General features: G+C 38.7%; 1 pseudogene; it reads left to right on the top strand.

Moving 5' to 3' along the window:
• Positions 1–1,104: 1,104 nt before the first annotated feature.
• The window catches only part of LOC123848918 (U1 small nuclear ribonucleoprotein C-like), a 36,885-nt pseudogene continuing 25,674 nt past the window's right edge, over positions 1,105–12,315 (top strand).

Raw genomic sequence — 12,315 nt, 5'->3', positions numbered from 1 at the left:
TAAGGTTAAAAAAAAAAAACGACATAAGTTATGTATTCTGTTATCAGCATTATAATTACCATAGAGTTAAATTGTGCCTTTGGATGGCCTGAACCAACTACTAGACAATGTCATTTCTTGTCTTTTAAAAGTTGGGAGTTTACGTTAGAAATATGATGCTCAGGAACAGATTACAGATCAGGGCATGCAGTTTAGGTAAAATTTAAAAAATATTTATTGAGTGCAAACCGTGTGTTAGGCACTGTTCAAGTTTCTGATAGTACAAAAATAAAGACATCTTCTGTGCCATCTAGAAACTTACAATCGAAAGACAAAGATAGGTGCACCCATAGGTAATTTCAAGTTAATTGGCATCTCTACTTAAAGAAATGGGTATTGGTTAACTTCACAGCCTCAGTTAACCAGGGAAAGCTACCTGGTAGAGAGGGCACCTGAGATGGGTCTTGAAGCATGAAAATAAATTAATCAAATAAACCTAGAGGAAAGATAGCACTTCAGGAATAGGGAGTTGCATGCATAGGTGGCTGGTGCTATGATGGCAGAGCGTTTCTGAGGAAACATGGGTCCCTTGGGGTCATCAGTCCATGCATCAAGAGTTGGGGCACAGCAGAAAGTGGGACTAGAAAAGTAAAAGTGCCTAAATGAAAAAGTAAATGCATCGCATCGTTTCCCATTGTCCATTATAGGTACTCTTTTGCATGCCACGACTAACAATGAAATGATGAGCATAAAGAGAGCTATTCTTCCAGAATTGGCAGGGAGAGGAGATGGACTTCAGTTAGCACACCTGGAGGAATCTTCCTTCTTCCCTTCTAAGGCCTTGATGCACTGCAGTGAATTCTTTCACACCTTCCCCTAAATATTATCTCATCCAGTGAAGAGGAACACACATGGAATGTAAAATATTATAGACAAGAAATGAAAGTGAGCAGAGGCATAGCTCGGTAGGGGCAAGGGTAGACAGTGGTAAGGTTGAGTCATTAGAAGCGTTGGGATAACTTTAGTCATGTTGGCAGGGATATATAGATGGTTAGAGAGCTTCTGCTGGAGCAGAACTCCCAGTGGAGGTCTAGAATGAGAATAAGTGGAAAGGACAGACAGACGATGGGAGCAGTTGAAGAAGAGAAGCGGAAGAGGTAGGTAGGACAAGTGGTTGCCAGGCTAGGTCACTGTTTTTTTGGGCAGTTGCTAAAGTAGCATAATAGCATTATGGGGCTATTAAAAATTGTTTAGTGGCAACATTCTGCAGTCATGGTTCATTCCTACTTAGGACCTGTAGAAAGTCAAGGTCCTACAGCTGAAGGATTAGACGAAGTCTGTGTCATCTTGGTTCTAACAGTCTTCATCGGATGGATGAGAGGATATCACTGCCTCCTTCTAGTGCTTCAGGCCCCAGCGTCCGTATGAGCTGAACACACTAAGAGTTGGTGCTCCTCGCCATCTGACACATCTCTTGGGACTGGGTCTGAGATCCCTGTTAGTCCCCATACTGTCTGTGCTGTCCCAAAGTGGCACCAAGGAGACCAAGTGAACCACTGTATGTATTTGTAGGGTTCCTTCATTGTTTATATTCATGTATTTAAAAGCACTGATTGAGTGGAAGGAGAGGATCCTGGTGATGTAATACAAAAGTTACCAACATAGGCTTTGGAGTCAAACAACACTTGGTTTATATCCCAAATCTGCCACTTCCTAAGCTGTTTGACTTTGCATAGGTTGCGTCTCAGAGTCTTCACTTCCTCTGCCCTCAGCTGGAGCTATAAATAAATGTTCACCACCAAATGTTAGATGGCTTAAATAAGACGCTACACGAACAATGCCTAGTACTGGGTTTTCTACAAAGTGAACGTTCAGGACACCATGGTTATTAAGAATAATGATAAAGAGAGGAGGAGAGAAAAGAGAGGATGAGAACAGCATGCTTCATGCATTCCCACAAAACAGTAGGGGTGTGCAGATATAAAGAGCAGATTGAAAGAGAGACTACAGGGTTGGAAAGGAGGAGGAGAAAGGCCGAGGGTCAGCTGACTAGGGTTTAGCCAATGTCCACGCTTTGAAATGGACCACCAGTACCTCATATGGAGGAAAAACATTTAAATTTCTTGCCATTTTTAATCCATCTCATTGGATGATAAATGAACCTCTTAAACCTCCACTGGCCCTGGAATCTCTAGCGAGCATGAGTGCTTTGTGTCTGAGTCCTCTGTTTGGGTAGGACAGCCAATGCAGTCCACTTCTCCACACAGAGCGAATGGCCTTCATATTCTTTTGTTTACCAGACACAGACTAATAATGGGTCATTTCTTCTTTGTGCCTTTCTACTGCTTTAGAATAATTACAGGAGAAATACTGTCTCTACTTTTTTCTAGATGAGAAAATAAGATTCATGTAAGAATCTTAGACTTTGGACTATTGAGACCCTTTGCTTTTTATATCAATGATTATATAGGTGTGAAACACATAATGCAAGCTAATAATGCTTTTAAGGTGTGCAATTATTATGTGGAGGGTGGTAATGAGTCACTCCTCTGCATACAAAAAACATGTTAGCTTTTTAGGTGATGAATAGGCTAAACCCACAACCCATTTTGCTGCAAGAAAATTATTTACTTGCTTAGAATATCATGATGCCTTCATCAAGTTTTTACCAGTCATAATCTTCAGGTAATGCTGGAGCAGGTTTTCGGTTTTGTCAGAGTAACTCTGACAAAAGAAAATCCCATAGAAATTTTCCAGTTCTTCTAGCATTTAAAAAACTACTGTCAGGAAACATATCGTCACATTTATTACTTTAACAGAAATGTGAAACTGGTCCCAAGATGGATCTGATCATCAGTTGGATCAAATTTTCATGTGACTTGGCCTGTGAAGGAAGCTACTGATTATGTGACTTCTGGAATCTGGTGCAATCCCACAGAGACCCCAAAGCTGAAAAGGAGAATGGTTAGAGCAAAGCCCAGAGACTGAAGGCAAGTGTTATTCTGGGCAGGAAACAAGAATAGAATCTAGTCTATCTATTCTTTTACTGTCAAGTGGTTTTGAAATTAGCCACTAGCCATGTGTGGCTGTGGAACACCTGGAATGTGGTTGATCGGAATTGACATGTCCGTTAAGTATGAAATACACACCCGATTTCAAAGACCCAGTATGAAAAAAAGAATGTAAAATATCTCATTAATAATTTTATATTGATTACATGTTAAATGGTAATTTAGATATATTGAGTTAAATAAATCCCATTATCCAAAATAGTTTCACCTGTTTCTTTTTACTTTTTACAGTGTGGCAGTAAAGTACATTTAAAATTATATAGGTGGCTCTCACTGTGTGTTGACTAGACAGCACTACTCTAAAAGCTTGCGTCAAAGAGATCAATGATTATTCTCCTGAGGTCACCTCATTTCATGTTTGTTCCCTTTCATGAAGTGTTTATCAACATTTGTGACTTTACAAATTAATTTCAGTCAGCTTCTCATGAAGGCCAGGTAAACAGTGCTGCTGGAAAGAGTCTAATGCGTTTGCCTCCCTAAACATGTGGGGTATCGCAGGCTCTATTTCTTCTAAACCACAAAGATGAACAATCCACAGGCACTTCATCTGGATTTTGTGGATCATCAACTTGAAGCTCTTCATGTGAGTGTAAGAGTAACTCTGCAAAAGAAAATCCCACAGAAATTTTCCAGTTGCCTTTTAAGATGCCATCGATTGTAAGTTTATGTGAAATATCATAAGGTAACATGTGAATTATAGGAGAAATGACTGCTGATAGGTATGGAAATTATAAACTCTGAGGACAGAATATACAATGGTTGAGTTCACTGTATGCTGAAGAAGAGCACAGATACTCATTCCTGGAAACACAAAAATGATTCAACCTTAATTGAACTATATTCTCTCAGAACAGAAGCTTGGTGAGAATGGCTGAGTATGCGTCCTAGGGTAATGGAGATGGGAAGAGCTTTGTAACAGTCAGGGCTCCTGCAAAATAAGTCTACACCTCAGTGATTGTAGCAAGCTACGTGGCATCTCCGAGCCACAGTTTTTACATGTGTAAAATGAAGACAATTTTATTAGCCGTGCAGGGATATTGTTGCATAGAGAAACTAACAAAATAAACACTGGCTATTATTATTAAGAGTAGAATTTAGTAAATCATTTTCATGAAGGGATCTCTTAAGTCCTAATTCCTATGGCAAACATTTCCATGTGAAGTGAACTCTTGATTTCTACCCTATGACTTATCTTTTAGGGGTACATTGAACTTAGAGTAATTCACTCATCATCAAAATGCAGAACGTTAAGCCTGGTATTGAAGGGAATCCAACAATGAATCTGATTCAGATCTTACAAGGAGTTGATGGTCCTAGGGAAGAGAAGACATCCACACCTGTAGAAATAATGCAAAGTGGATTGCACAAACTATCTCAAGATGGTTTTGGACACACTGACTTGGAAGGGCTGCTGAGATCCAGATGGAGAAGTCAGAAAAATGCAGGGCTATCTCCAAGGAGTGAGGTATGTGCTGGAGGTAGAGATTGGGTAACTATCCATATGGATGGGGTCCTTGAAGCAATGGGACTAGACAGGCTTGCCACGGGGGATGGTCTGAAAGGGAAGGGAAGTGAGGGAAAGAGAAGGAAAGAAAGGATGAGTAGAGCACCTCTGTTTAGAAGAGGAAGGAGGGAGAACATGAGAGACAAGGAGAAAGAAATAGTTTCAGGTAGAAGAAAAAAGATGCCCACACTGACTCTCTTTTTCTGGTACCCTACCTGCCAGGGGCTTCAACTCAGGTATTCCTAAATGGGCTCAGCCTTATTTCTCAATCTCTATGTCTCTCTATCTCTATCTATCTGTCTGTCTCTCTCCTATTGCCCAAAGCTGTGTATCCTGTTCGCTTCATGCCACAGCTGCAATCCCTCTCTCACTGCTTGTCCTCACTCTGCAGACCTCAAGCACAGCCAGGACCCTGATCTCATGCTTTCCCAGACAGAGCTGCAGGGCACGGAAGACTGTAACCCCACTACACCGAGTCCTACAACTATTTTACCAAATGGAACAGAGTAAAACAAACTTTAAGCAGATAATAAACATTTTATTTATACCAGAGTCAAATAAAAATGAGTTTAACCTTTTTTCCCTATCTAGTAGAAGGATGCCTGATGACTGCCCAACTCCAGATATCAAAAACCTCAAATCTGGAGGGAGAATACCTTTATTTTAAGCCAATGTCCTTGCTCAAGTCCAAGAGATTTTTAGGGAGGCCTTCTGGTGAACTCTGTATGAATTTTGTCAGTTAGAATATTAATATAGAGCTATTTTTAAAGACAGATTATAGCACATCCTAAGAATAGTTTGACTTTCAGCGATAGGATTACAGAGGTGTGATGTACTCACGATTGCCTGGAAATCATAAAACTATGTAAGAATATAGATTCTTATGTGATTACCAGGTTCTACTGTTCTTTTTTAGTTTTCTAATGTAATTACCCATTGGGTTACAAAGTTTTTAAATCTCTGAAATGGGATCCTCTGGCTGTCCTTATGTTTATTTTTTAAAAGGTTTGATTCCGATGTATTTCTTCTGCTTTTTAGGAACAATTTCTGTACTTAGGTGCAATCACTTATTTCTTCTCCTTATAACTTCACACAACCATCACAGTTTCTATTTGTTGCACAGAGCATGGATTTGGCAGTGGTAATCACAACTTACAGAAAAATGACCCGTTTTTCCTATTTTCAAACCCAATACACAGAGATTTTTTAAGGAAAAATCTATCATTGTACAAATCTTCTCTACATTGGTATTAACCATTTTCTGTTGTATTCAATTGTTCTTGTCATAAAAGAATAAAAGAATTGGATTAGTGGGATACATGGAGGTTACTGTTGAGTTCTGAAGTCTGAACAAACACGGTTATAGGTTTGATCTGGAATGTTAAGCCACTTTGAGGCTGGCTGAGAGAATCTTAAGTACAACAATAAAGATGCTTCCCATTGTATTGAAACACTATTTTTCTAACAGTGTACTTCAAAACACGTTTTCATTGTTAAATTATGGAAAACAGATTTGTGGTGGATTTTGTGGTTCTAGGAAAACTAAGGATAATGAAACAAGAACTAAGAGATCTAAGGTTGGGACCAAATAAAGATTACACCTTGAGGGAATTATCAAATTATCTAAATGGTTTTAAAATACCCCATGTGTCATTCACTCATTCTACTCAACAAAAGTAAAAAATTATGTTGAGTGCCTGTTTTGTTCATTTGTATTAATCAGAGTTCAGGGTTCTCCAGGGAAACAGAACAGAATTTTATAGATATATATTTATATAATTTTATATATTAAATTTATATATTTATATTATATAAATTTTATATAATAAATCTATACATATATTAAATAATATTTTTACCTATTATATAAAAGGAGACTTATTTTGAGGAATTGTCTCATACAATTATGTAGGCTGAGAAGTCCTAAGATCTGCTGTCTGCAAGCTGGAGACCCGGGAAAGCTGGAGGTATAATTTAGCCCAATTCAGTCCAAGGTTCAAAGGCCTGAGAAGCAGGGGAACCCATGGTGTAAGTTCCAGTCTAACGACAGAAGATGAGATGAGATATTTCAGCTCAAACAGGGAAGCAGGAAAAAAAGGCAAACTCCTCCTTCTTCCACCTTTTTGTCCTAATTAACCTCCCCGAATTTCTGCTTCTCATCTATAAAGTAGAGATAATGCAGATAATAAATAAGGGTAAGAATGGTCTCTATTTCACTTGAGTGTTGTGAGAATTTAATGAGATCATGTAACTCAAAGCCAGTCATTGTTAGGCAGCCTTTAAATACCCATCTTTCGGAGACGTTAAATATCTTATAGGTTCAAATCTTAAGGTAGTTACGAAAATAAGTCAATATGAAGTGTAATGTTTGGAATTACATAGCCAAATGAGACATAAAATGTTAAATAGTAAAAGTAGATAATCCATCTAAAATTCTAAAACATTTGAAAGAAAAGAAAGAAATTAAAAAAATCCCAAGGTCCTATCTTTGACAATTTATTTATCTTTATAAGCTCAGCATTTAGTTCAATGCTGGGAAATCCAACTCCCTTAATAAATGTTTGTGGAATGAATGGACAAATAATGAATAAATGATTGACTGACTGAATGAGTGGATGGAGGATGGATACGGCTTCATATGTTGAGCAGTACAAATAGAAACTCAGTGACTGCCAGGTGCAAATGTGACTCCAAACTAAATCTAGCAAAGAAAGAGCAACATGAACATGCTTTCTTTTTTCTTTCTTTTTTTTTTTTTTTTAAAGATTTTGTTTATTTATTTGACAGAGAGAGAGACAGAACACTAGCAGGCAGAGCGGCAGGCAGAGGGAGAGGGAGAAGCAGGCTTCCCGCAGAGCAGGGAGCCCGATGTGGGGCTCGCTCCCAGGACCCTGAGATCATGACCTGAGCCGAAGGCAGACGCCTACTAACAGACCGAGCAACCCAGGCGCCTGTGAACATGCTTTCTTGGAAGATAGCCAGAAAGTAAAGTAAAAAAGAGAAGCTCCATCAGGACCAGCAAGAAAAAAAGATGAAGACTCCCCAATCCAATCTTTCCTGGCTATAAAGATATGGTTAAAAAAAAAAATCCTTGTTTAATTTCAGGTTAGTGACATAGTTGTAACCCAAATGATCTTTCAGAAGCAGCAGCTCTACGTTCATGCACGTCTCGGCCTCTGATGCATATCTTCAGATGCAATTTTAAAGTCCACTCTCAGAAATAAACATTTCCAAGAGATGGAATATTTGCTTATCCTTCAATTCATATATGCCACTCAGTCATATCTAGTTTTCCAGGAATTTCCACTATGCACTTCTGCTATCTAAGCTATGAAATTTTAATACTGCATTTTTTTTCCGCAAAAAATATCATGTAACTAATTTTGGAAAGAAAACAAATCAGATGCCAATGGTTGGTTATTTCAGGAATCAAATCAAAATGTATTACAGGGACTTAATACAAACACTGATTGAAAAAAGTGAGAAGTAGAGTGTGTAAAAGATATGTAGTCAGCAGAACTTTATTTTTTTAATTTTTTTAAAGATTTTATTTATTTATTTGACACAGAGAGAGACCACAAGCAGGGTGAGTGGCAGGCAGAGGGAGAGGGGGAAGCAGGCTCCCCTCTGAGCAGAGCCCAAAGCAGGACTAGATCCCAGGACCCTGGGATCATGACCTGAGCCGAAGGCAGACACTTCATGGACTGAGCCACCCAGGTGCCCCTAGCAAAACTTTAATATTCAATAAAAGGCACACATGTAAGTTGAAAATGCTATTTAGAGGCTTTCCTTCCCATGGACCTCTATTTTTGTTGTTGTTGTTGTTTCTAAGATGGTTTTTTTTAATTCTTATGTTAAACCCCATACATTACATCATTAGTTTTAGATGTAGTGTTCCATGATTCATTGTTTGTGCATAACACCCAGTGCTCCATGCAGAATGTGCCCTCCTCAATACCCACCACCAGGCTAACCCATCCTCCCACCCCCCTCCCCTCTAGAACCCTCAGTTTGTTTTTCAGAGTCCATCGTCTCTCATGGTTCGCCGATGGACCTCTATTTAAAAAGCACTGTGTACTCAAGATCCTTTAAGAATATATAAACTGAGGAATCTAGCAATTAGACAGTAAGGGCAGAATTTCGTTTATTACATCTGCAGAGGGCTGGGGACAGACAAAGTCAGACCAAGGTTTCGAAGAGCTATGTTTTCACAGCTCGGCATTTTTCCACTTTTTGTCAAGAAGGACATGGAAAATCATTTAAGAAGACTTAATGCAACGCAGTAAGAATAAACTATGGAGAAGCTTGGCTGCACATATAATGCTGAACACCAGCTGGCTTGGGGCTCTCTTCACCTAATCCTTCGGTGTTTTAGGCACAATAGTTGACATTTATCAACATGCATGTTAACAATGAGTGTTTTTTGTTTACATTAGGGAGAAATGTAAAGACCAAGGAAAGCAGGTAAAGAACAATGTGTTCACAAAGCACAAAGGAAAAGAAGAATAAAGATGATCAGTAACTGATTTCACAAAATATTTATGACAATACACACAATTTATCAGTACACCTGTGGGCTTTTATCTTTATAATTGTGTAGTGTTCATCACCTTGATACTTCTGTCCTACACGAGAAGTGTGAACATTGAAGGATCTCTTGTGGGCAAGATAACACTCCTATTAAACAATAAAAATACAATCTGCCCCACATCAATTTCTCCTACATTCAATATTCCTTAGAACTCATGGATATTTTCTCCACTTGTTTCATATATATATCATATATATATGTATGTTACATATATCATATATATATGGTCTAGTTAATGTTCAACTCGATTATATATTTTTCCTGGGAAAACAGCGTGTCTTCTGTTTTTTTGCGCAAAATGAATTTTCTTCTCCCTTCTTTTAATAGTTTGTATTTCATTTCTTTTATAATAGATAAACATGAAATCTTCTGTGGATGAAAAAATAAATGAACAGATGAATAAGGGCACAAACATGTTTTTAGACTGCTTGACTATAAACTGCTTTAAGGTAGGAAACTTGTCTCAACTTTGCCAATTACACCATGAGTAGAGTGCAAAACAAACAAACAAACCCTCCCCCGAACAAAAGAACAATCTCAGCAAATACACTGGCATTACCCCTTCCCAAGCCCCAAACTACTGATCCCACACTAGATGACAGAGTCCTCCTTAGTCTCAAACCTCTTAAGACCTTTCCCAATTAACTATAGAAGGCATCTATAGCTGAGACATCCCTGGCACATAGTAGGTCCTCAGTGAGTGTTTGCCAAATTGTGGGTGTCATCTACCGTTTTCCATTACAACAGAGACTGAAATGAGGAGACAAAGTGAGACAAATTCAAGAATGTAATATTGTGGTTTTAATAGCAAAAAAAAAAAATGTTTTATAAAAGATATGTCTATTGCTTCAAGCGGAAACACCATAAGGGTCTTTATTTCGTGCGTTAGTTCTTTGTTTCCAAAGATACCAAGGGAGATGTGCGTGTACTTTAACTCTTATCCGGGTTGGGAATCACCGGACGACTGCAGGGACCTATCTCCCTGGCTTGTTTGCCACGCCCCCTCGCGCAGCAGCTGGAGAGCCAAGGGCCTGGAGGGGCAAGGAGAAGCAGCTGTTGTACTTCCCAGGGCGTTAAATGGAAAGCAGGCCATCTAAGAGAAAGTAAGTACCCACAACTAACTTTCTCATAGGAGTAGAGCAGTGTTCTTTGGGCCCTGCATTGGAAATACCTTTCTGTTTCCAGTATTTGTGTGGCTAACCCACATGGTAAACTCAGTCAAACAGAGGGGGCTGTACCAAAGATTTCACTGAGAAGGCTGCTCTGTCTCCACCCTATGTCCTTAAATCTTAAAATAGTGTGCATCTCTAACAATCAGAGTTTATTATTAAAATTATTTGATTTGCAAATGAGTAAGCATATCGGCCCAAAGGTTAATCAGCTTGCACAAATGCAGGGAGCATTTAAAACTATTCAAAAACCATGAAAACTGGGGGCTCTGTCTTTAGAAAAGGAAGGTGGAACATTTCTCCAGTGGACACCAATCATTATTTTTGACTTCATAGCTCATAATCATTGGTATTAACTAGCCTTCTTACTGCAAAGTATCTGAATCTCTGTTTCGCCTAGTAGACTTATAACAAGAGAGGATCTCATGCAGTTTTCCATCTCCAGCATTCAGCATTATGCTCGAAGCCCCTGGGAGAGCACTGAAATTGAATCTATGAATATCTTTGCGTTTTCCAAGCTTTAGTTCTCCGTGGAGTAGAAGCTCAGTGTCCACATGTGTGATAGAGTTACACATAAGCAGAGCAGTTCCTGGTACAACAGGTTATAATTGCAGGCAGGTATGGGCGGAGAAATGAGAATGTTTTGTTTTGATTTGCTTTTCAGATACCCTCGCAAGATAAAGAAATTAGCTGGATTCATTTGAATGTTTCTTTCAGTTGCTTTTTAGAGAGTCAGAGAGTTCATAGGCCCAGGTAATTCCACACACGAGAGGTTGGAGCTTTCCACGTGCTTGGCAGAAATATAAGCTTCTTCCGTTGTTGCTGACTTAGAATCCTGCACATACAAGCTAGAAAGGAATCTAGTCTCCATTCTCTAAATGCTTAGTGACTCCAGAAAAAAGATAACATTTTTAAATAGCAACGAGATGTGTTTATCAGCATAAGACACCTTATGCCATTGAGGAAATCCCTGCTCAGCCTCTGGTTCTTTTCAGGCATTCCCTACATTTTTGTTGCTGAGTTTTGGTAGATCTTTAGCTTTTTCTGGTTGCCTGACACCTGAGGCTGGGGCAGAGTCTGCTATTCATCTCAGTCTAGATTCTTATCCCCCTACTTTGTCTTTTATTTCTGCTGAGCCACAGTTGACTTCAAAGGGGAATTTGGATGAAAAACAGATACGGCCTGATGAGAACAGACGGGATAATTGGATGCTTTGTGCTGTAAAAAGAAGTTCCTCAAACTGTTCCTAAAACTAGGAATCTCTGTGTTTTTACCTAAAATCTGACTTTGAACCATCCTATCAATAAATATACTTTTCTGTGATCTCCAAGGACATAAATTTTTCCAAATCAGCGAGAACATTCCTTTTATTTTAAATGATTCATTTGCTCTTCTCTCTGACTTTTGATTCCCACTGAGCAAATCATGTTAAAGAATAGAATAGGGATAATCCTTGTATGCCTATGAACCAGTCAATGACTTTTAATAGACATTGAGTCCGATTATTATTAACCTGGGGAAGATGTGGGAACCAAAGGCACAATGTTCTCCTTTTTGTGTTCTGGAAGGTGTAAAATGGAGAGTTATTTTGATTACATGCTCTCATGTCACCAGTTTCGTACAGATGCTATTGCTGTAAAAGTGTCGATTTGTTATCCAACTAGTTCTTCTAGTATTTAACAGATAATCTAAGCCACAAAGAGTATATATTTATTTTTGTCTATTGCTATATCCTGTGGATTGTCTACATTAATTTGGGATAATTACAAGATCTCCACTTCAGTTGGACATGCTCGTTTCACAGGTGGGATTACGGCTTATCTGCCTGTGTACACATCTCAGATAGCTCCAATCCAATCTCTAACAGCATATGTAATTAGATGATGTATCCAGGAAAACACATCTCTTTATATGACTGGATGTCCAAAAGTTTCACCTTCTCCCTTTCTATTCTATGACTTCTGCAACAGCTGATTTCTCGGTATGTTGTTCTGAACCACA

The sequence above is a fragment of the Mirounga angustirostris genome, unplaced genomic scaffold (genome assembly GCF_029215605.1).
Source record: "Mirounga angustirostris isolate CCGP_5_RB_7025 unplaced genomic scaffold, mMirAng1.0.hap1 SCAF_2, whole genome shotgun sequence".
NCBI lineage: Eukaryota > Metazoa > Chordata > Mammalia > Carnivora > Phocidae > Mirounga > Mirounga angustirostris.
This window is presented reverse-complemented; position numbering and strand designations above follow the sequence as displayed.